Source organism: Schistocerca nitens, chromosome 7, assembly GCF_023898315.1.
Source record: "Schistocerca nitens isolate TAMUIC-IGC-003100 chromosome 7, iqSchNite1.1, whole genome shotgun sequence".
NCBI lineage: Eukaryota > Metazoa > Arthropoda > Insecta > Orthoptera > Acrididae > Schistocerca > Schistocerca nitens.
In genome coordinates, this window is record NC_064620.1 from 621995605 (window position 1) to 622021291 (window position 25687).

Genomic DNA, 25687 nt, shown 5'->3' on the forward strand with positions numbered 1-25687 from the left:
GTTTCTATGGCGCTTCAGTGTGGATGCCGCCATCAGCTCGCGATCGACCACACAGTGCGACTGGGAGATACTGACACGAAGCCATTTCTAAACTGGAGAACGGTTGATTTCATTAGCCACTAGTCTTGAATCTCATATACACAAAACTCTTGGAAGAGATGCGAAACTATCAGAAAAACTGCAAAATAATTTCATGAAGAGATGGAAGAAACATTATCTCCTGGAGTTGAGGTAAGTTTATGAATACCACCGTCCTCACAGGAAAACTGATAAATACCGAGTTGGCGATATTGTACTCTTTAGCTGACAGTTGAAGCATATGTCGAAAAGAACCCGCACTATTGAAAGAAGTCCTGGGAAATATAGAATAGGGCGGACCTTAATTCTTCAAACTTTGGTCGCCCGGTGCAGACGGTCACCCATCTTGAGAGTGACTAGGTTGGGGAGGCTGTTGACGACTGAATAAGTTCTCTGTTTGTTATTTATCTCTGTATTATGTATATATTTGAATGGAAACGAAAATAAATCAGTAAACACTACACGTAGTCTCCTGTCAGTTAATACATGATGTATAATAAAAAGTGTTAGTATTTTCCCCTGCCAATAAGTTCTCTAGATTGAAAATATCTGGTCACTAGCTGACGAGCGATTAAGTACGCCACCAGTCGACAGCTGGGATGATCGATGGCCTCTGGTACTGAGTTGAGGTAGCACGGGATGAGGTACCAGTATCTCCCATCCAAGCTCAGTTAAGCTCTAATCCGAATCGTGTTAGAATTATTATCGCTGACTGAGATGGGAGCTCTGTATAGATCGTATTCTGCATACCCCTTGATCATCAGCAAATTTAATCACGTTTTCTTGATGCTCTTGCGTTTACGCAGGGTAAGTAAAACTTAGTTATTTTCTGATCTTCCTGGAGTTGCAATTTCAATGGACAGCTGTGAATTTCTTTCGGGTAGTGAATTGGCCATTATCAAATTTAAGGATTGTCTGTTTTATTTTCTGTAACATTCTCGCACTCAAATCATTCCTGGGGCTAAGAGTGGCTGAAACCTGAAGTAGAAAACTCTGAGATATTTAGCGAATAATGTTACATATATCGGAAACGTGGATCAGACGCCATAGGAGGGGGAGTATTTAATGCACTTCACGATAATATTGTCTCTACTGAGGTCAAAGTTGGGAGTGACAGTAACGTTATCTGGTCGCGTATTACAGGTCGAAGGGAAACCATGTTAATTTTTATATGTTTTACCGGCCATCCAATTCCACTGTGACAGTTCTAGAGTCATTCAAAGATTGTCTACGGCCAGTTGCACGTAAATACCCAGATCACGCAATAACAGTAAGAGCCGACTTTGACCCATCGAGTGCAGACTGAAACGTCTATAGGTAAATTGCATGGGGTACAGACAGACAGCCTTGCGAAATACTTTTGATCACGTATGCTGAAATCAATCTTGAACAATTAGGTTGATAGCCCACACGCAGTTGAAATATGTTAGACATCGCAGTTAGCAAGAGGCTGGACCCTATCAAAAGCGTCAATATAGAGGTAGTAATTAATAATCATGATGTCATTATAGCAAGTACGGTTACAAAAGTTGATAAATCAGTGAAGAAAGCTACGAGAGTGTTTCTTCTAGAAAGAGCAGATAAGAAGTTGTCAGCATCTCACTCAGACAGTGAACTGGAATCACTTAGTTCTCGTGAGATAGACGCAGAAAAATTATGGCCGAAGCTTAAACAGTTTGTAAATCGTAGTCTGGAGAATTACGGTCCTAGTAAGTGGATTAAGTACGGAAAAGAGCAACCGTGGTTTAACAACGAAATTCAGAAAATGCTAAGAGTACACAGGCTGTTGCACTTTCGGTTCGAAAGAAAACGCGCAAATGGCGACAGAGAAAGGTTGACATACATTCGTGCCTCCGTGAAAAGTTCTAAGCGCGAAGGACACAACAACTACCACCGCCGTACCCTGGCAAAAAATATGGGCGGGAACCCGAGAAACATCGCTAAGCGGGGCTAAGGCTACCATTCAGTGTCTTGTTGACCTGTCTCGCATCGCACTTGAAGACAGCAAAACTAAGGCCGTTTAAGAAATCGTTCACGGATTGGAGTCGGACAAACATAGCGTCGCCCGGTTATTGAACAGACTCCGATGCGGGCGACATAGTAATAAGAATCCCTGGCGTAGAGAAACAACTGAAAGAGATGAAAACGAAAAACTCACCGGGCTCGGATGGAATCCCAATTCGGTATTACAAAGAGTACACTAAGACACTGGTCCCTTACTTAACTTGTATTTATCGTGAATGTCTCACCCTGTGCAAAGTTCCAAGCGACTGGAAAAAGCGAAACTGACTCCTGTGTATAAGGAGGGTAAGAGAACGAAGAGAACGGGCCAGCAAAATTGCAGACCAATATCCTTAATATTGGCTTGCTGCAGAATCCTCGAACATATTCTCATTTCGAATATAATAAATTTTCTTGAGACCCAGAAGCTTATGTTCACGATTCAGCACGGTTTTAGAAATCATCAATCGTGCAAAACTCAGCTCTCACATGATGTACTGCGAAATATTGTGAGTGGCTCGAAGTTTTCTTAAATAACACAACCCAGTATGTTGTCCTTGCCGGCCGCTGTGGCCGAGCGATTCTAGGCGCTTCAGTCTGGAAAGAGACTGCTGCTACGGTCGCAGATTCGAATCCTACCTCGGGCATGGATGTGTGTGATGACCTTAGTCTAGGAGACTGATGAGTTCAGATGTTACGTCCCATAATGCTTAGAGCCATTTGAATCATTTCTTTGTTGTCCTCGACGGCGAGTGCTCATCAGAGACAAGGGTATCGTCGGAAGTGCCCCAGGGAAGTGTGATAGGTTCGCTATATTTTCTATACATTTAAATGTTCTGACGAGACAGTGAGCAGCAGTCTGAGGTTGTTTGCTGATAATGTTGAGGTGTACGCAAGGTGTCAGAATTGAGCGACTGTAGGAGAATACAAGATGGCTTAGAAAAATTTTCTAAGTTCTCTAAACGTAGAAAAATCTAAGGCAATGCAGTTGAGTGTGAAAAACAAACCCTTAATGTTGGGATACAGCATTGGTAGTGTCCTAGGTGACACAGTCACGTCGTTAAAATGTCTGCGGGTAATGCCACAAAGCGATATGAAACGGAACGAACATGTGCTTATTGTGGTAGGAAAGGCTATCGGATGCCTGCTGTTTATTGGGAGAATCTTGGAGACCGAACGTAGGACGCTAGTGCAACCTATTCTTCAGTAGTGCTCGAGTGTTTGGGATCTGTACCATGTGGGATTAAAGTAAGACAAGACATCCACGCAATTGAGAGGCGGTGTCCTATATCTGTTACCAGTAGATTCGAACAACACTCAAGAGTTACTTCGGAAATGTAAAATAGAATCCCTGGAGTGAAGTCGACATTCGTTTCTAGGAACATTATTGAAAAAAATAGAAAATTGGTATATGATCTGACTCCACAACGGTTCTACTGCCGCCGATATACATTTCGTCTATGGACCACGAACATAAGATATGAGAAATCAGGGCTCATATGGAGGCATATAGATATTAATTTTACCTCGCTCTGTTTGCGAGTGGAACAGGAAAGGAAATGAAAAGTCGTGGTACAGGGCACCACCTGCTACGCACCGTACGATGGTTTGCGGAATGTGTATGAGGATAGACGGTAGTGAAAATAGTACAGAGTACACCAGAGGGATACACTAAGTCGATCAGAAAGATTTCTGAAGGACTACATTTCCAAACAGTAGAGGAAATGTAACAATTTTATCTTTGTTATTAAATTTTCCTGAGGGTATACTTTGTCGTTTCAGAGGAGTTCTAATAAATGGGCATTTCATTCTTCTGTTCTCATTAGATACATATATCAGCATTTGTACAACTCTGCTCATAGATAAAGTGAAAAATTTGGTTTTAATTTAGAGTAAAGGACAATATCTTCGGAATGACATCAGAAACTCTGATTGGAGAAAGGTAGTAAAGGAAATGAGTTGTGATCCTCTTCAATACATCCATCCACGCACTGACTTAAGGGGCTTAACGTGTCAAAGGGACAACAAAATTTGGATGTGAGGTGTGACATAAAGTCAAGTAAGAGGCAAGCGACACAATAAATCTAAATTTTTTTATATACTGGTTTTATTGGCGTTGGAGAAAAGTTGATCACTTGATATTCATCAGTTCAACATTATATATATATATAATTTTTCATTCCTTCTTCCTAAGACTGCATCTAAAAATATGACACTGAGACACCGCACGTGTCACCTCAGTTTTCTAGCTGGCTGATCAGAAGACGCACAAGTTCTCGTAAATTAGTGAGGTCGGGGCGAGTCAAACGATAAGAAGAAAATCTATGTGTGGCATCAGCTGGCAACAGGTGGCTCCCAGAAGCCACTGTACAAATTCAGGGAACAGCAGTGGCCATTTTTTCTACGTACGACCCAATCCTCACAAGAACCTCAGTCTGCTAGTCATCTGGACGTAAATGACATTCGCTGTCGTTCCGTTATACCGACACTCATGAAATGTTAGCCATGTTTATACACCAGATTACCCTTGTCATAATAACAGGTCAATCTATAGACTGTCAGTCCTTCTCATGTTACCCGCGACCTCAATTTTCCCTTTTTAATTTTTACAGATCATACATTGCCGACTACATCACTTTTTTTCCTGTGTCGATCTGTTTTTCTCTGCTTCAACAAGCAAACATGTAGTAAATGGAGCAGTGTTTCTACAGCCTTCACTTTAAGAATAGATTATTTTCGTTCTGACGTACACTGAAAGAATACTGTTTTAATTGTATTGAACTGCTATTTTAAGTATCCCGGCGTGGAAAGCCAATTGTAAGATTAGGTTTTATGCCGTGTGTAATAACTAATGCTCGCAGGATAAGCTAACTGAATGGTTATTAATCTTAAAATGTTGCAACAGTGCAAAATTTGAGTTTGTTAACTTGTTTGATTTGTTCCTTATAGGAATCACACGTGTAATCCACATGGGTCTGTAGTGTACACAGCATGAAACGCTACATTAATATACTGAAAATCAATTAAAAAGGAATACTCAAATGACTGGAAGTTATAAGCGTGTTAATTCGGCATGTAGAGGGAAGCTATTTCACTGTGTGGTCACTCGATTCACTACACGTCGACGTACATCTCGAGGCTCAAAATTACATGTGATTAAAATACTTAAGTACGTAGCTACCAGTGCATGACATCTGGAATGGAATGTTCAATAAATTAGTATCATATGTATGGGACATTCACACACTATACATGGTGAAGGGAAAAAACCGTAACACCGAAAAATAATTAAAGCAGAGAACTGAAAGTTCTCGGGAATACATTTGCCAGATAACATGTAAGTGCAATGCAAAACAACAAATTAATGTAGGCATGAGATAAGCCACAGCAAAAGTGAAACGCTGGTACATTAATGACCGGTGTATCTTCCAGAATGTTGAATTTAAGCATGAAAACGTACCTGCAGTGTGTTTTACAGGTGCTGGTTGTTGGTTTGCGATGTTGCGATCCATGTTTGCTGCACTTGATTCGTAAATATAGGTACGGATACCGCTGGTTCTGGATGACGCTGAAGTTGTCATCCAATGAGGGCCCATATGTGCTCGACTGGAGACAGATATGTCGATCGATCAGGCCAAGGTAACGCGTCCACACTCCTTAGAGCGTGTTCGGTAACAACAGCGGTATGTGAGCGAGCGTTACCCTGTTGAAAAGCGCGGTTGGAATGGGCTCACGAATGGCAGTACAACAGGTCGAATCATCAGACGCCTTACAGATTCATAAGGATGTAGGTTGGAGTAGTTACTGGGAGATGAAGAAGCTTGCACAGGATAGAGTAGCATGGAGAGCTGTATCAAACCATTCTCCGGACTGAAGACCACAACAACAACAACGGTGCGTGGGATAACGAAGAGAGTGCTCCCGCTGCCGTTCGAAATCGCACTCCACATCATAACTCCAGGTGTAGATCCAGTCTCTCTAGAACGCAGACAGGTTGGTTGCACCGAGACAGAACCAGTTTTCATCAGGAAACACACCTGACCTCCACCCTGTCCTCCAATGAGCTACCGTTTAACGCAACTGAAGTCGCAGGTGGCGGTCGTTAGGGGTCAGTGAAATGCACGATACAGGCTGAGTGGCTCAGAGTCGTCTTTGAAGGAACCGATAAGTAACAGTTCATTGTGTCACTTTGCTGCGAACTGCTGCTGAAATTTCTGCTGCAGATGTAGTAAGGTGCGCCAGAGCCACAAGACGAACACGATTGTCTTTCCTCTCGATAACGCCACGCGGCCATCCAGCGCCCGGTGGTGCTACCGTGACCTCCGCAGCCAGCTATCGTGTGCAGTGGCTCCATTCTTGCCAAGTCTTTGTATCACCGATGAGCATCCAGCTTCTCGTAGCCCTATTTCACACCCTCTTTCAAACACGATGAGGTAATAACAATGGCATCTACGTCGAATTATAGGCATTCTTGACAAACATCGAGTCACCACATCTTAACGTCCTGTTCGAATTTTAATACACTGCGCATTGATCTTGGCCTGCCATGTACTCTGGATGCCATTTTAGCGGATGACCCAGGAGCAGCTGCTGGCGTTCTTCGTTTTATCCACTTGACAAACCTGTCTAAGGACATTTGATTATGCTGTTTTCTTTTAATCCCTTGCCTGTTAATGTGCCTTTTATAGTGTTGTCCTTTTTAGTTGCTGTTTTTCCATTGTTCCACTCAATGCATTCATAATTTAGTCTGGGCGCTAATGACCACTGTAGTTGTGTGCCCTAAAACCGCAAAAAAAAAAAAAAAAAAAAAAAAAATGGAGACACCACGTCCAACCTTAAAGGTAACTAACGTCATGACCGTTACAACGCGTATTTAAAGCAAACCTGGGAGTTTCTTGGACCACGACCTCACATGCCGAAAGGTTTACCAGCAGCTAAAACTGATTTGAATACTTATATTGGCGTTACTAGCGCCACTCCTACGCGACTGGCGCGGAATTTAGAATAATAATCATCTCTCAGGTGCAGAAACACACCTACTATCTTTCGTTTATGTCTGAAATTCCTTCTAGGTGTTGTGATTTTTTCCTTTTTGTTTTAACTTGAGAAAAGTAAGTATCTTGTAAGTGACTCATCACACGAAAAAAGTGTTCTAGGTTAAAAGTTTGTGTTAGTAAAGATGACATCTATCTCTGCTGCAACTGGCCACCGCCTAACTACTTTTCCTGCTTGGCCGGAATCAGCTTCTTATTTTCAAATGGGAAACCACATTTTTTAGCACATTCGGATTCTACGCCAAAAAATACGTACGGTTTACAGAAGGGATTGTTTACCATTCATAGTAGTTGGCGCCGTAATCGACAAATATCATGTGTGCCTGTTTATTTTTCAATTAGCAGTCGAAGTATTTGATTCTAGATTTCGTTTACGATGTAAATGTAAACCTGTATGTTCTATTGGTTGACGCGTATGTTCAATGTTACTTGAGAGTTGCATATGTGATTGTACAACACAAATAATATGGTTAGGCCCTTACATTTCTGGCAGATAAAAATGGTTCAAATGCCCCTGAGCACTATGGAACTTAACATCTGAGATCATAAGTCCCCTAGAACTTAGAACTACTTAAACCTAACTAACCTACGGACATCATACACATACATGCCCGGGGCAGGATTCGAAACTGCGACCGTAGCAGCAGCCGCTCGGTTACAGCGGTCGGCTCTGGCAGATAAACTACATGTATGGTAACGTAGTATTCTGTTCCTGTAGGGTTGCTTTTGGTGAGCCTCCATACATTCGGAATGCTTGATTTAGGATACAGCATTCGAACCCCACCGCCAGGTTGACTGATACCGGTGTGTGTTTCCGTCAAATCCTCGTAACTCTCGCGCTGACACCTGTGCGGCTATCGATGGAATACGAACCACAACCACTGTAATAACGTAAAATACATTCCAATGGTAGGAGGCAAGGAGACTCACCGAAATCAATCATCCCGATGGGAACAGAGAACTATTAGAACCACGTCGTTGTTCGGCGATCATGCTAAACTTAGCTTCTAAGCAGATAGTGAAACGGCTAGCCGTATTGTACTGTACACACAAACTTGGAACACAATAGTAAATTTCGAACATAAATAGGAACCGTTAGAACACAAAAGTCTACATTTACACCGTAAATTAAATGTACGACCAAATGCATCGGTTCTTAATAGCAGTAAAGGCACACTTGATAGTTGTCGATTACAGCGCCGTCTACCACGAATGGGGAAGAATGACTTCAAAAAACAGGAAGTACTTTTTGACTTAGAATCCAAATAGGAAATTAAAAGGGGGAAGGATGTTCTCATTTGAAAATATAAACTGGATCCTTCACAACCACGAGAGGTGTTTAACTGTGACATCATTTAGTACAGACAAATGCTTGAGCACATGTTAGCGGAATTCATTGACATGATCCCTCTGAATAGTAATGGAAGAGATGCCCTTCGCCTTTATCACGATTTTTTCCACAACGTCCGACTCTGTCGCTTACCCTTTTACCCACAATTACGCAACGGCTTAGAGAAATGGTTCTATCACCGCCAGCAGGCGTGACTGTGGTGCTGTAAAAGAAGTAATATGCTGGGTCACGGCTAATCAGTCACTTGTAAAAGTGTTCGCGTTACCAACAAGTTTTCAAATTGTTGTAGCACGGAACAGTACGTTCCCAGACATGCGTTCTGGATGAAAATATTACCTATCCACTGTCCTGTACTAGAAGTACTGGAACTCTGTAACGTGATTTTTCAAAAGCCCTGTATATAGAATGAAACGGAAATGATGACATTTGGCATCTTGTCCAGAGCACTCGTAGTCACTTGGTGTAGGGTCCTCAGATCACTAAAATGCACTGCTTAAAGAGGTTTTCTATAGTTTGCTCCTCTGCTACGAAGTCGCAGTCAGAGATAAACGGAGACATCACTTCTTGAAGATAAAACTAAATATCCCTTGACCTGTCCTAACATTGGGACATATTTAAAATGGTATTTGGAATCCTTCAACCTAGTTCTTGAACCAGGTGAGCATTGTTGGCCGGATGTTCGTTGCAGTGTTGTTATCACGTGGAATTCGAAAGAACTGATACTTTCTGAATTAACCGGGGTGACATGAGTGACTTCAGACTGTTTGTTGGTAGATCTTGTAGGATATCGTACATGGGAGAGCAAGTTTACGTTATCTGCTTCCTTGCTTAGATTTTCTGTTTTCAGTGTAAGTTACAACAGATAATTGGTGCATTCAATTCGATCTAACTAGAGGCTTATGAAAATATGGGATAGTTGGCAAGCAAAGGAAACTGGATTTAACAGCTGGGAAAGCCGATATGAGTCTTACATTTTTTTCATTTAGTCCTTAAACGAACAAAGGGAAGGTTGACATATCTATCGAGCGAGGATAAAGTGATTACTTACTTTTAGAATAATTTAACCATCTAGCACAATTAAATTTATTCCTACCAAATGACCTGTTTCGGCCGACATTGACCATCCTCAGATCATAAAATACAGCCAGTGGTTCCATCCCACCGCTGCGTGAACCACGTTGTCAGTGCTGGGGCTGAAGCACCTATTGTATTTTATGATCTGAGAGTGGCGAATGTCGCCCGAAACAACTATTTCTCTGTTTATTTGTTAAAAAATTATGTGATTGTGTCAGATAATTAAATTATTCTAACTTTAGACACAAGTACAACATGCAAGGAAGGTTTGCTGTTATTGTTGTGGTCCTCAGTCTGAAGACCGGTCTTACGCAGCTCTCTAGGGTGCTTTACCGTGTGCAATGCTCTTTATCTCCGAATAACCATTGAAAACTACATCCATCTGAATCTGCTTACGGTATTCATTTCTTGGCCACCCTCGAAAATTTTTATCCTCCACACTTTCCTCCACTACTAAACTGGCGATCTCTTGACGTCTCAGAATGTGTCCTATCGACCGATTCCTTTTATTAGTCAGGTTGTGCCGCAAATTTCTTTTCTCCCCAATTCTGTTCAGTGCTTCCTCATTAGTTACGTCATCTACCCATGTAATATTCAGCATTCTTCTGTAGCACCAAACTTCAAAAACTTCTATTGTCTTCTTGTCTAAACTGTTTATCTTCCATGTTTCACTTCCATACATAGTTACACTCCATACAAATACTTTCAGAAAATACTCATGACACTTATATCTGTATTCCATATTCACAAATTTCCCTTCCTTTGAAACTATTTTGTCATTGCCAGTCTGCATTTTATATCCTCTCTACTGCGGCCATCATTAGTTATTTTGGTGCCCAAATAGCAAAATACACCTATTACATTAAGTGTCTCGTTTCCTAACCTAATTCCCTCAGCATCATCTGATTTAGTTCGAGTTCATTCCATTACCCTCGTTTTGCTTCTCTTGATGTTCTTCTTATATCAAGACACTGTCCATTCCATTCAAGTGCTCTTACAAGTGTTTTGCTGTCTCTGACAGAGTTACAACGTCATAGGATAACCTAAAAGTTTTTATTTCTTATTTCTGATCTTTAATTCCTAGTGAAAACTTTTCTTTGTTTTCCTTCAACGTTTGTTCATTGTACAGATTGAATATCATCGAGAGTAGGCCCAAACCACTCCACTCCCTTATCAGCCACTGTTTCCTTTTCCTGCCCATCAACTCTTATAACAGTCGTCTGGTTTCTGTACAAGTTGTATATAGCCCTTGGCTTCATGTATTTTACCGTGCCACCTTCAGAATCTCAAACACATTATTCCAATCAATGTTGCCAAAAGGTTTCTCTAAGTTTGCAAACGCTGTTAACATAGGTTTGCCTTCCCTTACTCTGTCTTCTCAGAGGATCCATAGATCCAGTGTTGCTTCCTGTGTTCTTCCATTTTTCCGAAATCCAAATTTGTCCTCCCCGAGGTCGGCTTCTACCAGTTTTTCCATCCTTCTATAACGAATTCATGTTTGTATTTTGCAACTATAACTTAATAAATTGATAGTTCGGTAATATTCAAATCTGTTAGCTACTGCTTTCTTTGATATTGGAATTATTATATTCTTTTTGAAGTCTGAGGGTACTTCACCTGTCTCATATATTTTGCACAGCAGATGGGGGTGTTCTGTCATGGCTGTTCTCCCAAGGTTATTAGTTGTTCTGACCGAATGTCGTGTACCCACGGGGCCTTGTTTCGACTCAGGACTTTTCAGTGGTCTCTCATATTCCTTTCTCCCATCTCATCTTCATCTAAGTACTCTTCTGTTTCAGTAATACTGCCTTCAAGTTCTTCTACCTTGTACGGACCCTCTGTATACTCCTTCATTTCAGCTTTCTCTTCTTTGCTTAGGACCAGTTTTGAGTCTGAGCTCTTGATGTTTATACAACTGCTTCTCTTCTCTCCAAAGGCCCCTTTAATATTCCAGTAGAAGGTATTATCTTTCCTATAGTGAAATACGCTTCTGAAACCTTACATTTACCGTTTAGCCATTTCTGCAGAACAATATTGCACTTCTTATCAGTCTCATTTTTAGACATTTTTATTGGGTTCGACCTACTACATTTACTGCATTTTTATATTTTCTCCTTTCATCAATTAAGTTGTACACTGAAGCGCCAAAGAAACTGGTATAGGCATGCTTACTGAGAGATATGTAAACAGCAGACAAACCTGTATAAAAACAAAGAGAGTCAGGCGCAGTTGTTACATCGGTTATTGCTGTTACAATGACAGGTTACCAAGATTTTAAGTGAGTTTGAACGTAGTGTTATAGTCGACGCATGTGCGATGGGACACAGCATCTCCGAGGTAGAGAAGAAGTGGAGATTATCCCATACGGCCATTTCACGAGTGTACAGTGAATATCAGGAATACGGTACAAAATCAAATCTCCGACATCGCCGCAGCCGCGGAAAGATCCTGCAAGAACGGAACCCACGACGACTGAAGATAATCGTTCAACGTGACAGAAGTGCAATCCTTCCGAAAATGCTGGAGATTTCAATGCTGGGCCATCAACAAGTGTCAGTGTGCGAACCATTCAACGAAACATCAAATATATGGGCTTTCAGGAGCCAAAGGCCAATCGTGTATCCGTATGACTGCGCAACAGAACGCTTTACGCCTCGCCTGGGCCCATCAACACCAACATTGGACTGTAAATGACTGGGAACATGTTTCAAATTGTATCGAGCGGATGGACGTGTACGGGTATGGAAACAACCTCATCAATCGATGGACCCTGCATGGGCTACTTTTCAAGCTGGTGGAGGCTCTGCAATGGTGTGGACGTGTGCAGTTGGAATGATACGGAACCCCTGATAAGTCTAGATACGACTCTGTCATGTGACACGTACGTAATCATCCTGTGTTAATTCATGTTCATTGTGCATTTCGACGGACTTGGGAAATTCCAGCAGTGCAATGTGACGCGCCACACGCCCAGAATTGCTTCACTGTTCTGAGTTGAATCACTTCCACTGGCCACCAAACTCGCCAGACATGAACGCTATTGAGCATAGCTCGGATGCCTTGCAACGTGCTGTACAGAAGAGATTTCCACGCCCTTGTATTCTTACGGATTTATGGACAGCCCTGCAGGATTGATGGTGTCATTTCCCTCCAGCACTACTTCAGACATCATTCGAGTCCATGCCACGTCGTGTTTCTGCACCTCTGCGTTCTCGCGGGGGCCCTACACGATATTTGGCAGATGTACCAGTTTCTTTGGCTCTTTCACCTTATCCAGATCCCATCTTCTTAATTTCCTAGATTTTTGCAATTTATTCAGTTTTAATTAAAATTTAATAACAAATAAATTGTGGTCCGAGTCAATACCTGCCCCTGGTAATATGTTGAAACTTAATATCTAATTCCTGAACCTCTGTATTGCTATTGTATAATAAATCTGAAACCTCCTGGTGTCTCCAGGTCTCTTAACGATTCCCAAACCAGATCTTGGTGGTAAATGAATTGTGCTATGCGCAAAATTCTACCAGGCGGTTTCCTCTTTCGTTCCTTTTCCCCAGTCCATATTCACCTACAAGTTTTCCTTCTCTTCCTTTTCCTGTTATCGAATTCCAATGGCCAAATTTTCGTCTCCCTAATCTGTCTGAGTAATTTATTTTATCTCATCGTATATTTATGCGATTTCTTCACCATCTGCGGAGCTAGTTGGCATATAAACTTGTACTACGGTGGTGGATGGGGGCTTCGCGTCTATCTTGGTTACAATGAAACGTCCCCTTTTAACAATTTTACACGACTGTGCTTAACCTGACACACAATATTTATAGCGCAACGCAATCTGACTTTCAAAATTCCCTACAAAAGAATGGCCCTGACTAACATTAACCTGTACTTTTCACAAATCACTTACCTCACAAAAATCTTCGCTGCTCAAGCTACTGCAATACAGCGAGCGCCACTACTGCCAGCTAAATAAAAGATACAAACTATGGAAGGCACTAACTACTGATAGGGATAGTTAGCAAATGAAAGATATTAATAGAGGACAAACAATGTATTTACCTTGATATCATCATATATAGAGCAGTTCATGACTAATTACAAAACTCCGACATCTCTCTCCCCACATCCACCACTGCTGGCGGCTCACATCCAACTGCAACGCTACGCGCTGTTCACAGCCAGCTGCCTAACACTACAATGGCGAGTATTACAACAATGAAAAGCAGCCACAGACTGCACACAGCACAGCCAGTGATTTTCATACAGAGGTGGCGTTACCAATAAAAAAACCTAAACAGCCTACTTACATAGCCCCCATGCTACCCACAAAAAAATTTTACAAAATTTTTTTGGGCACTGGCCAATACATATTTGTTAAAATTTTTTTCACAATTACAATAACAAAGAAATCAAATGCACACACTTATTGATACAATGTTGGTCAAAAGCTAAAATTTTCTCACAGTCCATAAAGACAGTCCTGATCGTTCATGACGGTAAAATAGCAGTGTTTTTCTCAAAGTCTGAGCAGTAAAAGAAAATGCACATGGAAGTAGTGGATTTTTATGCAGTCTTGAAGAAGTAGCGTTGTCCTTCCAACGGAAAGACAGTGCTGACTCTTGACATGCTGACGGGTAATGGGCCACAACAGAGTAAACCCACAGCAGAGTCAGTCGACGTTTTGAAGAATATTGGTAGTTAGGTCATCACAGAGCAGACCCACTGTAGTCCTGGTAGAGATTACGGAACTGGTGGGCCACCAGAGGTGCAGACCCACTGCAGTCCTTGTAGAAATAATGGTACTGATGGATCATCAAAGATGTAGACCCACTGTAGTCCTTGTAGAGATTATGGTACTGGTGAGTCAGCAACGACGTAGACCCACTGTAGTCCTCGTAGAGACGGCCAGCAGCCATCCGTTGTGACTGTGCAGGTGCACAATCACAATTGAAGAGTCTTGCGGATAATATAGCAAGTCCATAACCACCACTTGTGCACTCACAAAGTTTTTGGAATTGTCCTTAGAACCAGCAATGCTGTTATCCAGTCCCTTGCTGAATTATTAACACACATACAAACACTAACAGTCCCTACTTCTCACATATTGTCCATATACTATGATCAACAGAAACGTGTGCAGTGAAATGTAACTTACAAGTTACTTAATTTGATGACCTGGTGTCAATTACAATTTTATAACAGAAGAATACAATTACAAAGATACAAAATACATCATTAAAGAACATAACAATACAGATAACATTTGTAGTACAGGCTTTACAAAAGAATAAAAATGTATACATCAGTGTTACATAAATAATGACATAAGCACATACATAAAAGATCAGAATAACCCTCGAAACATCAACTTCACACATGAGCAGCAAAACAGAACAGATAAATAATGTCTAACATCTTTACAGAGAAAATAACATATTATAAATGCAAATTATATTTGAGGATAACAGTATTCCTCATCATAGTGAATGTAGCTTAGTACTAGAACAGAAAAAATTCTATGAAACTACACAAAGACAGGAAGAAAACAAATACACAAGGGTACACAAACACATAGTGGGATAACACAAAAGGAAAGGACAGGGTTTGTTTTCAGTGTATCATTTGGTACTGCAGTCCAACGCAAAACTTCATTCTGTAGATCTTTCGTCTTATTTCAACCTTTGCTTCCACCAAAAAAATCCTATCCAAGCATGCTTTCTGTATTTATTTCACATATTTCTTAACTCATTATTTATTTCCAAGAAAATCCTACCTATATCTGTTGTCCCTAAACCCTACTTTTTTGGTTCATATCCTCTTTCAAAATACCCTTTTTTTTGGCCAAAGCATTTTCTTTAAGCTTCTCAATGCATTTCTTCCAATCCATCATAGTTAGTTTCTTATATAGTCTACCCCCTCTTAAGCTAACTTAAATCTACTGAGCTCAGATGCTAAACTAAGGGACAAGGCAATGCAGCATCACATAAAACAATTAATATAAACAGCAATAAAAAAACGCAGATTTGCGAAGCAAGCAGCATTAAGAAATTAGCAAAGCAATTGTAATATTACAACTAATCTAAGGCAATGTGCAGCAAACAATAAAAATAAATCATTAGTAAAACTGGCTTAACAGAATAACACAAAGTCAAATTCAATAACACTATGCCTGGCAAACAGCAGCAACTTATACCTAAACATGACATAGCTCAAGCAGAAAAAATATTACAGTAAAAATGGCCATGTCTTATACCTATGTCACATCTTAACACTAGAGTGATGCATCACAAAAACTTACTCTACAAAAAAAATTTACCAAGTAGTTGAAAAGAAAATTATGTATGCAGTTCCTGTTATTAGTCCCTTCTTATTGTTCTTTCCATTCCAAGAGCTCCTTTTTCGAAGAATGTGGGGCATAAAATAATTATTTAATAGATCTGTTGACAGAAAGTGTCCACATTAGCAAATGAATTTTTTTATTTTTATTTTTTTATTTTTTTTTTATATAAAACGCATGCTGCAACACAGCTGGAAACTAGATATCAAATGAAATAAGCAACTATGAAAGGCAAAGCATAAAAATATCAGTCAATAGTCATGTGACATTTCATAAGTTAGTAGAAAAATCTATCAACTAGAGAGACAGTAGTCATAATCAGGTGTATAGACATGAAAATATTTCTCGTCATTTCATTAGGCATCCAGTGTGATCATATGTTTTCAAGTTCGACCGTGTTGTTTTTACGATGCTTTCTACAAAGGAATGTCAGAAGCGAGGTTAATGGCCTCTTTTTTTCTCCACCTAATGGCTTTTTCTCCGGGCGGCTGGCCCAGCTGCGCGCCACAACACATTACATCAAGGTCACTTACCTTTCTTAATGAAATATTTACGACAGCAGTTTTCGCTACAGCGACAGTCTCATATAAAAATATTTCACAGGTCAAGAATTAGCGTTGCAAATCTGTAGAAACAAAATCCTATAAATATAAGTGTCAAAAAAAATATTCGTCAGCATTGTGATACATTCACGCATTTACACACATTTCATAATTCTAAAAGTACAATTCTCGGTTTCCAACATACGTCTTCACAAGGCAGAGTTCCTAACCGCTACTCATTACTCCTTACCTTATTATACATATATATATTCGTCGACGCTTCTTTAATAATTCATCATATGAAATACGTAGCATAATCAAATTCCTCATATAGCATCAGCTTCTTGACCATAAACATACCTCAGCAGCATAATACACATCGTCGTCGTAAAAATATCATAACATCTCAGTCAATTCTCAAAATCGTCGTAGCTTCCTCCAATAATTTCAAAACCTAAAAAAATTCTCTGCTCATTCCAATAGTGTCATCTACCTAAAACGTACTTTAAAAATTATGATCCCATACCAAATACATCATTCAACGCTCTCATAGTATCACAATGGTTCCGAAAAAATATGAGCATTTCATAAAGTACAGACAAAATACAATTTCATAAGTGTGAAGGTATCCAACTGCGTAATTGCGTAAACATCTGTCATTGATGTGGTAAAAAGAATGTTTGTTTCTCTGTCAAATAATCAGATAGCTGTGTAATTCTGTGTTAGAGAAATATGGTACCGATGTGTAAAGTTGTATAAGCAAATACCATATTAGCTAGGGCTCCTTGTGCTCGCCAAACACATGGTACACAAAGTAAGCGTGTACCCCCCTGTGGATATGTGTCCTGTAGCGCTAAACTGTGCGTCATGTTGTAATATAATCTCTGTGGAAGTCTCGTAGTTATCGTCCTCCGAAAGCTAAGTTCTGCAGAAGTCAATGTACTTACCTGATGATACACAAAAGTGAAATGCTTTGCGTATAGATATCTTAGTTATTACGCTTATTGTTGTGATGAAGAAAGTACTGTGCTGTAACGTATTGTTGTGCTACGGAAAAGGCTGCCTCATTGTTGCTATACCACAAAAGTTACTACTAAAACATGTTTTACTTTCCAGAAGAATTCAGAAAAACTGTGCAGATATAAAACAGATACACCGCAAAAGCAACAAGGTGAATTGTGTCACACATTAGTAGCGTCGTGGTAAAATCGTGTAGCTGTCACATAAACTAACCACTGTGTCGTCTGGTATCTCTCAGAAAGCACCTTGAATCCATAATGTATTTGCAAGTAAACCAAAATGTTGCATTACAAAAAAAAGCAGATTATCTTTCAATAAACGGTTTTACATGTGAAATGTGGTGTAAACCTTTACTCTTCCTAGTACGCAGAGTTTCAACTTCAACGCAATTATCATGTGGTATACATCGGTAAAGAATACTGGAATTTTTCTCAAGGTTAGCGTCTATGTTATTTTTCTCGGAGCCAGCGGGCGCACGCGGCTGCCTGCTGTGCGAGTCATTGTCTGTCTCTTTGTTGGCGCGCGTCGTTACTGGGATTTGGAGACCTAACTTCTACAAATTCACGTTGTCGAAAATGCCCTGCTCTGTTTGAATCCCGCCAGTTCTGATGAAATGCAGGTCTGTCGTTATGATTATCTCGTCTGTCGTCATGTCGGTAGATTTCATAGTTTCTTGTTTGTCGGTCATGTGGTGGAGAATTTCTCCCTGAATCGCAACTGCGCGCTGAACTGTTGCGTCTGAAAGTATTCTGTCTGCCTTGATAATAATAGTTCTGGTTCCCATAATGTCTGTTTCTCTCATTGTCTCTGTGATAGTCATTACTATGGAAATGCGATCTTTCTCTGTAATTATTTTTACTCTGCCAATGGTTGTCATACGGGTGGTGTCTGTTTTGGTCACGATTTGCGTTGTAAGAATAGCCTTGTCGTGTCCAGTTATTATTTCTTTCATCGCGGGATTCCGACGGATGTGACCTGTAGTGATTGTTTTCCTGTTTTCGCATCCCGCGACTGTCTGTGTCGATTTCTAGTTCTTGTAACAGTCCCTGAAAAGCCTCAATGTCTTCATTGCAACGTCCTGCTAAAATAATATGTCGTAAATGTTCAGGTAATTTGATTAAGCAAATGCGGATGAGTTCTGAGGGGCTGTATGGGTTTGACAGGTACTGATTCTTGTGCAACATGTCTTCAAAATATTTCACAAGACTGGAAAATTCAGATTGTTCGAAATGTTTCATCATTATGATGCTATGTTTTACTCGGTCTTGTGTAGCTTGAGACCAATATGCTGAGAGGAAGGCATGGTAAAATTCTCCTTCACTATGACAATCGTGAATGACCGAACGCATTCTTACAGCTGGTTCATTCTCTAAATAGCCACACATAAATTCTAATCTGTGTTCTAACGACCAGTTGGGGGGAAAACAATGAGAGAATTGATGGAGCCACGCTTGTGGATGAATGTCGTTGGCAGAATTTTTAAACGTTTTGAATTTACGTGTAGTAATGAACAGCTTATAGTCAAAGTCATCGTGTCGGTGAGTAGCATATCGGTCATTGTTAGGTCGTGTCGGCCGTTCCATCTCAAAATTCGGTGCACATTGCCAATTTCTTTCATAACTTCCGAAATGCCCTGTGTTCTTATTTTGTGGCTGTTCCATATTTCCAAGTCCCTCTTCCCGTATTGGGGCGCGAGTGTCCTCTGAAATACGTAATTCTTGTACTACTTGTGCCAACTGATCTTGCACTTCCCGGATTTCTCTTTTGTACTGTGTATTGATTTGATTTTGATTTTGTTTGAATTTTCTAATTTGTTCATACTCTTCAGTGTCAGTGAAGGCTACAGGTGTTGTGTCATTCAGATCATCATCTACCTTTGTAGATAAGTTAATGAACTGATCTGAAAGTTCGGCTACTTTATCCGATAGTGTACTTATTTCCTCAGTGTGTTTTTCTGAACCAAGTTTCAGAGTATCTACTGTGTCCTTTAAGTTTTCCTGAGTTTTTGCAAGTTGCGTAACCGAATCGGTAGATGCAACTGAGTCAAATTTAGCTTGCAAGGTCTCATGATTTTCATGAACAGCAGTTTGCAGTTCTTTTATGGCTGCTTCGTGATTCTGTAATGCATTTGCATGCCGCAAAAAAATAGGTTGAAAATGCTCACAAATTTGTGTTTGTACGTCATTACAGGCTTTTTGACATTTCGATTCAATGTTATGTAACTCAGTAGTTAAATCTTCACGTGTTTGTTCAAGAGTTTGTTCCAATGAGTCTAACTTTTGTAGCTGTTGCTGTGTTTGTCTCTGATTTTGTTCCATTTGTTTCTGATTTTGTTCAATTGTGTCTAATTTTTGAAGCTTTTGCTGTGTTTGTCCCATTTGCTGTATTAATTGTAATAACAATGCACTGGTGTCTGGAACATGTTCCTCAGTGCTTTTCGGCAGTGCATTTGCACCGGCAACATTCACATTTTGACAAGCAGAAAATGTGTCTTGACTTATTTGAGAAAACGGTGAGGACCCAAATCCTGAATCCACAGCATTTCCGAGATTGTTTCCTGTCATTTCGGATTCCTGAGGCGAGCTGTCGCCGACCGATCGATCGATAATGCTTCCCTGTTCTCTAATTGTTTCGCTGTCTACACCACTGTTTGCCACCCGCTCCATTTCCCTATGCACAGTTACCAAATTACTACTTTGAATATTAGTTAATTCATTACACGGTGGCGCTAACACACTGCTTTCGTCTTCGCTGTCATTTCTCAATTTACTTTGGAGCCTAGTGTTACGTTTTTCACACGCCATTATTGTCACAGTATTTCACACGACAACACAGTAAAACACAATTTGAAGAGCAAAAATAAGAGAACACATTAACATAACACTGAAAATAATATCTAGTTAATTGCAGCTGCGAAATACTTGGTGCAAATCTACATGCATGCCACAACTATTTTACTATACAACAATGAAAAACTACATCTACAATGGAGATTCTCTCTACAATTACGCGCTAGCAATAAACAAAATCTACACTAATTACACAAACTACAAGAAAAAAAAATCAGAAGATTCCAGTGAGGTATCCTCGACTAAGGGTCGACATATGAAACGTCCCCTTTTAACAATTTTACACGACTGTGCTTAACCTGACACACAATATTTATAGCGCAACGCAATCTGACTTTCAAAATTCCCTACAAAAGAATGGCCCTGACTAACATTAACCTGTACTTTTCACAAATCACTTACCTCACAAAAATCTTCGCTGCTCAAGCTACTGCAATACAGCGAGCGCCACTACTGCCAGCTAAATAAAAGATACAAACTATGGAAGGCACTAACTACTGATAGGGATAGTTAGCAAATGAAAGATATTAATAGAGAACAAACAATGTATTTACCTTGATATCATCATATATATAGCAGTTCATGACAAATTACAAAACTCCGACATCTCTCTCCCCACATCCACCACTGCTGGCGGCTCACCTCCAACTGCAACGCTACGCGCTGTTCACAGCCAGCTGCCTAACACTACAATGGCGAGTATTACAACAATGAAAAGCAGCCACAGACTGCACACAGCACAGCCAGTGATTTTCATACAGAGGTGGCGTTACCAATAAAAAAACCTAAACAGCCTACTTACATCAATAATGCCTACCAGCATTCCTATTTTCTTATTCATTATTAAGCCTACTCCTGCATTACCCATACTTGATTTTGTATCTATAATCATGTATTCAATTGTCCGAAAGACCGGATCCACTTGCCAATAATCTTCAGTTATTCTCACAATATCTAACTGTAGCCGCTCCATTTGCCTTTTTAGGTTTTCTAGCCTACCTCCCCCTACTAAGAGCTCTAACATACCACGCTCCGATTCGTAGAACGTCAGTTTTGTATTTCCTGATGACGTTATCTTCTTGAGTAGTCCTCTCCTGGGTATCCGAATGGGGGACTATTTTATTTACTGAATTTTCTACCCAAGGGGATGTCATCAGCATTAAACAATACAGTAAAGCTCAATAAACTCGGGAAAAATTTCGTATCTAGTTTCCCCTTGCTTTCAGCCTTTAGCAGTACCAGCATTGCAATATCGTTTTGGTTGATATTATAAAGTGAGATCCCTCAGTCATCCAGATTGTAGACTTGTAAACTAAAAATCTACAAAACCCATGAAGTGAATTACAAAACAGACTATTAAGATGTAACAGCATACATTACTCATGAAACAGTAGTTTACGGGTTAAGAAAATACGTGTACCTGTTATTCTTACATGTTGACTTTAGTTGCTTACATCCGAGAGGGGCTACGTAAACATTATACAAGGACGAATGATGGAAGACTGGAAGACTCAACGATATCTTACATAACAATGCCAGGATGAAAAATGCTTTCATAGTACAAAAAAGGCAAGGAAGGCCTGTGCAGACTTAAGGATGTAAAAGAAGGGAACTAGCTTTTCTACTTGTCTGGCACATTCAGAGACATTTAAATCAAAATATCTTGACATACTCGCAATTTTTTACTTGTTGGTATTAGTACACATGCCATGTAATATAATGTGTCATGTCAAGTTAAGTAACATCGTACAAGATGTCATATAACATGAAACATGTCATCATGTCTACCAGAATGGCATTTGTCTTGTCGTGCGGTATGATATAATTGGTCATTGAAGTTTAGGATGCATGCATCCCCACTCGGGGATACATCCTATATACTCGTACAAGCAAACACGCATCTTGGAAACTTCCTCTTGTAGATACATCTCACTCCCTAGAAGCTCATAAGTTTGTTCCTACGTCTCTTACCGTACATGTAACAAGTGGTGGGCTTGTGGAGAAATTGTCCCTTCGAAGAAAAAAATCAACTCCCCCACCCAAAAAAATAAAGAATAAAACGTTTTTTCATCAGAACAGTAGCAAATCAAATCCCAGAAATTTTGTCCCTGGAGACAAATTTTCTCAGAAATTACATTGATGCTCTTCAGGCGTATGGTACTATATACTGTTTAGTATGGTTGACGAATATTCTGGATTTTGGCAGAGGATGAGGAACTTTTGCAAGATCAGGTGTACCAACACCTTGCAGCTCAGATAGCTCACTGCCCTGAGGATGTAGGGTTAACTCAAAAAAGAGGGAATATGTCAAGACGTTTTCACTTAAATGTTTTTGAAGCTGGCACATAATTTTACTTCTTCCGCATCCCTAACTCTGCCCAGGAGGTACTCACCTTTTTATGCTACAGTAAGAGCATTTTTCATTCGTGTGTCCCAACTTTTACTGTATCACAATTCTGACATTAGATCGCCACAGCTTGGCAACGGATGTATATTTTTGTTGACTCGGACGACGACCGACCCGGTTTAGGATTTTTTATTGTCTTTTCTACCATGTTCTTTGAGATGGGCACCGTTAGTCTTTACCCTCTACGATTACCAAGCTGGGATGGTTGAACTCGTCCAGTTTCGCATGCTGTGTCCTGAGAGCATGCCAGCATGACTGCCACTCCAAGGTCACATGCTTGTACGACGGTTTTTGCTTATATTTTTTCATACGTTTTATTTCTTACTATTTTTCTATTTTGTTATATAATTTGTGTTTTCTCATTCTGCATATTTTTTATTTTTTATTCTTAATTTTTTGTTTTGTAGTTACACATCTTATTCATATACGCATGAGGCTGTCTACGCATTGTAAATATAAATGCTCAACACAGTATACAAAATAACAGCAAACAAAAATAAGATATACACAAAACATTAAATACTGTTCGAAGTTTTTGATAATATTGATATAAATAGTTTATGCTGCCTAGATTCAACCATAATATATAGATAAACTTAGGATGCGAACAAAAACGTACAATGGCTGTACAAAAAATGACGTGTGCACATGGTCCACGTGAAGTAGCATCTTCGAAGCTTAGCAAAATGTGTAAATCTCTCCACTCACACATACTACTGTTAAAAAGGGTTACTTGTCAAAGGCTTTCTGAACGGCAAATGGCTTTCGCCTATTTCAACAGCAACAACAGACGTTACGTCATTTTGCTTCATAAAAGTAGCTGCAAAGTAGCCAACAAGAGCCAAGGGACCAAACACGTTATGAAACAGTTCACAGGCAAAGTTACAATCGACCACTATAAAATGTCAAAGTATCTTCATAATGTATCATGACATGTAGGTAACCACGCCCTAGGATACGCTGACCAACATATACCCAACTTAATGGGAATCGTACAGATCTGTGGTCAAATGGAACCTGCTTGTCAGCTAAGCGTATGTGTTGTTTCAAAATTTAGAAAATTTCCGAATGATCTTGTAAATGAAATGTTTCATCTCAATCACAACAAGAAAAAAGTGACTTTTTAATGAATCATACGAACGCTGAATGTTTCGAGCAACAAATAATAAATTACTGAAAAGCATACATGTTGCAGTTGTCTTATCTTAAAGTTCTTGTCATTGTTTGTTAGAACAAAGCAACAACATCTACATCTACACTGATACTCTGCATATCACACTTAAGTGCCTAGCAGAGGGTGCATGCAACCACCTCCATAATAATTCTCAGTTATTCCAATCTCGAACAGGGCGTGGAGGAAACGAACACATATTCTTTTCCGTGCGAGCTCTAGTTTCCCTTATTTTATGACCGTTCCTCCGTATATAGGTCAACGTCAACAAAATAATTTTGCATTCGGAGCAGAAAGTTGATGATTGAAATTCCTTGAGAAGATTCTGCCGCATCGAAGAACGCCTTTGTTTTAATGATGTCCACCCTAAATTGTTTATCATGGCAGTGACACTCTCTCCCCTACTTCGCGATGATACAAAACGTATTGCACTTCTTTGAACTTTCTCGATGTTCTCCGTTAATCCTACCTGGTAAGGATCCCAGACCGCGCAGCACTACTCCGAAAGATGGCGGACAAGTGTAGTGTAGGCCGTCTCCTTAGTAGATCCGTTAGATTTTCTATGTGTTCTGCCAATAAAGGCAGTCTTTGGTTTCGCATTCCGCACAACATATGCTATGTGTCATTTCGAATTCAAGTTGTTCGTAATTGTAATGAAAAGGTATTTACTTGAATTTAATGCCTTTAGAAAAGACGCTGATTTATCATGTAATCGAAGCTTCATGGATTCCTTTTAGCACTCGTGTAGGTGACCTCACACTTTTCATTATTTAGGGTCAATTTTCAATTTTGGAACATACAGATATCTTTTCCGAATCGTTTTGCAATTACCTTTAATCTTCCGATGACTTTACCAGTGGATAAATGACAGCGTCATCTGCAAACAACCTCAGTCGGCTGTTCAGATTGCCTCCTAGACCGTTTACAAAGATAAGGCATCCAGTCACATAATTTACACGATATTCCATAAGCACGCAATTTCACTACAGGCCGCTTGTGAGGTACAGTGTCAAAAGGTCTCTGGAAATGTAGAAATACGAAGTAAATTTGAAATCCCTTGTGAACAGCACTCACCACTTCGCGTGTGTGAAGAGCTACTGTGTCTCACAAGAACGTTTTCCAAATCCGTATTAACTGTGCGTCAACAAACCGTTAGCCGCGCGTAGCGGCAGCGCGGTTAGAGGCGCCATGACAATGACTGCTCGGTCACTCCCGTCGAAGCTTCGAGTCCTCCCTTGGGCTTGGGTGTGTGTGTTGTTCTTAGCGTAGGTTAGTTTGTGTTAGTTTATGTAGTGTGTAAGTCTAGGGACCGAATAAGATTGAAATACCAAATCTTTTAAAAAAATCTTGTGAATCATAAAAGTATTAGGACAGGCACACTCACATATACTACATCACTCATCAAACTCGTTTTCCATCCTAATAATGACCAATTTTCACAGATTATCTTTAGAGATTTCATTTGTAATCTAACAACTGAAGTATATAAGCATTTTTACGTAAGTCCCGCAAAATGTTAGTTAATTATTATGCCATAAAATACTATCATAAAATTGTTCACTCCAGTGCCTTCAGAAAGTACGTTGCACATTGTTGTAAATTTTATTGATTGCTGCATGAAACATCAAATTGACACAGATACATGACAATGTTTTGTAACATATTTATCAAAGCTCTGTAAGCAAGACTCGAAACGTTTTAAAAGTCTCTCACTTTCTCGGCTATATAAGTCTGCTCCTTGGTCACGGATCTATTGTAGATCAGCTGTGTAAATATCTTCATCGTCGGAAAATCTGTGATTGT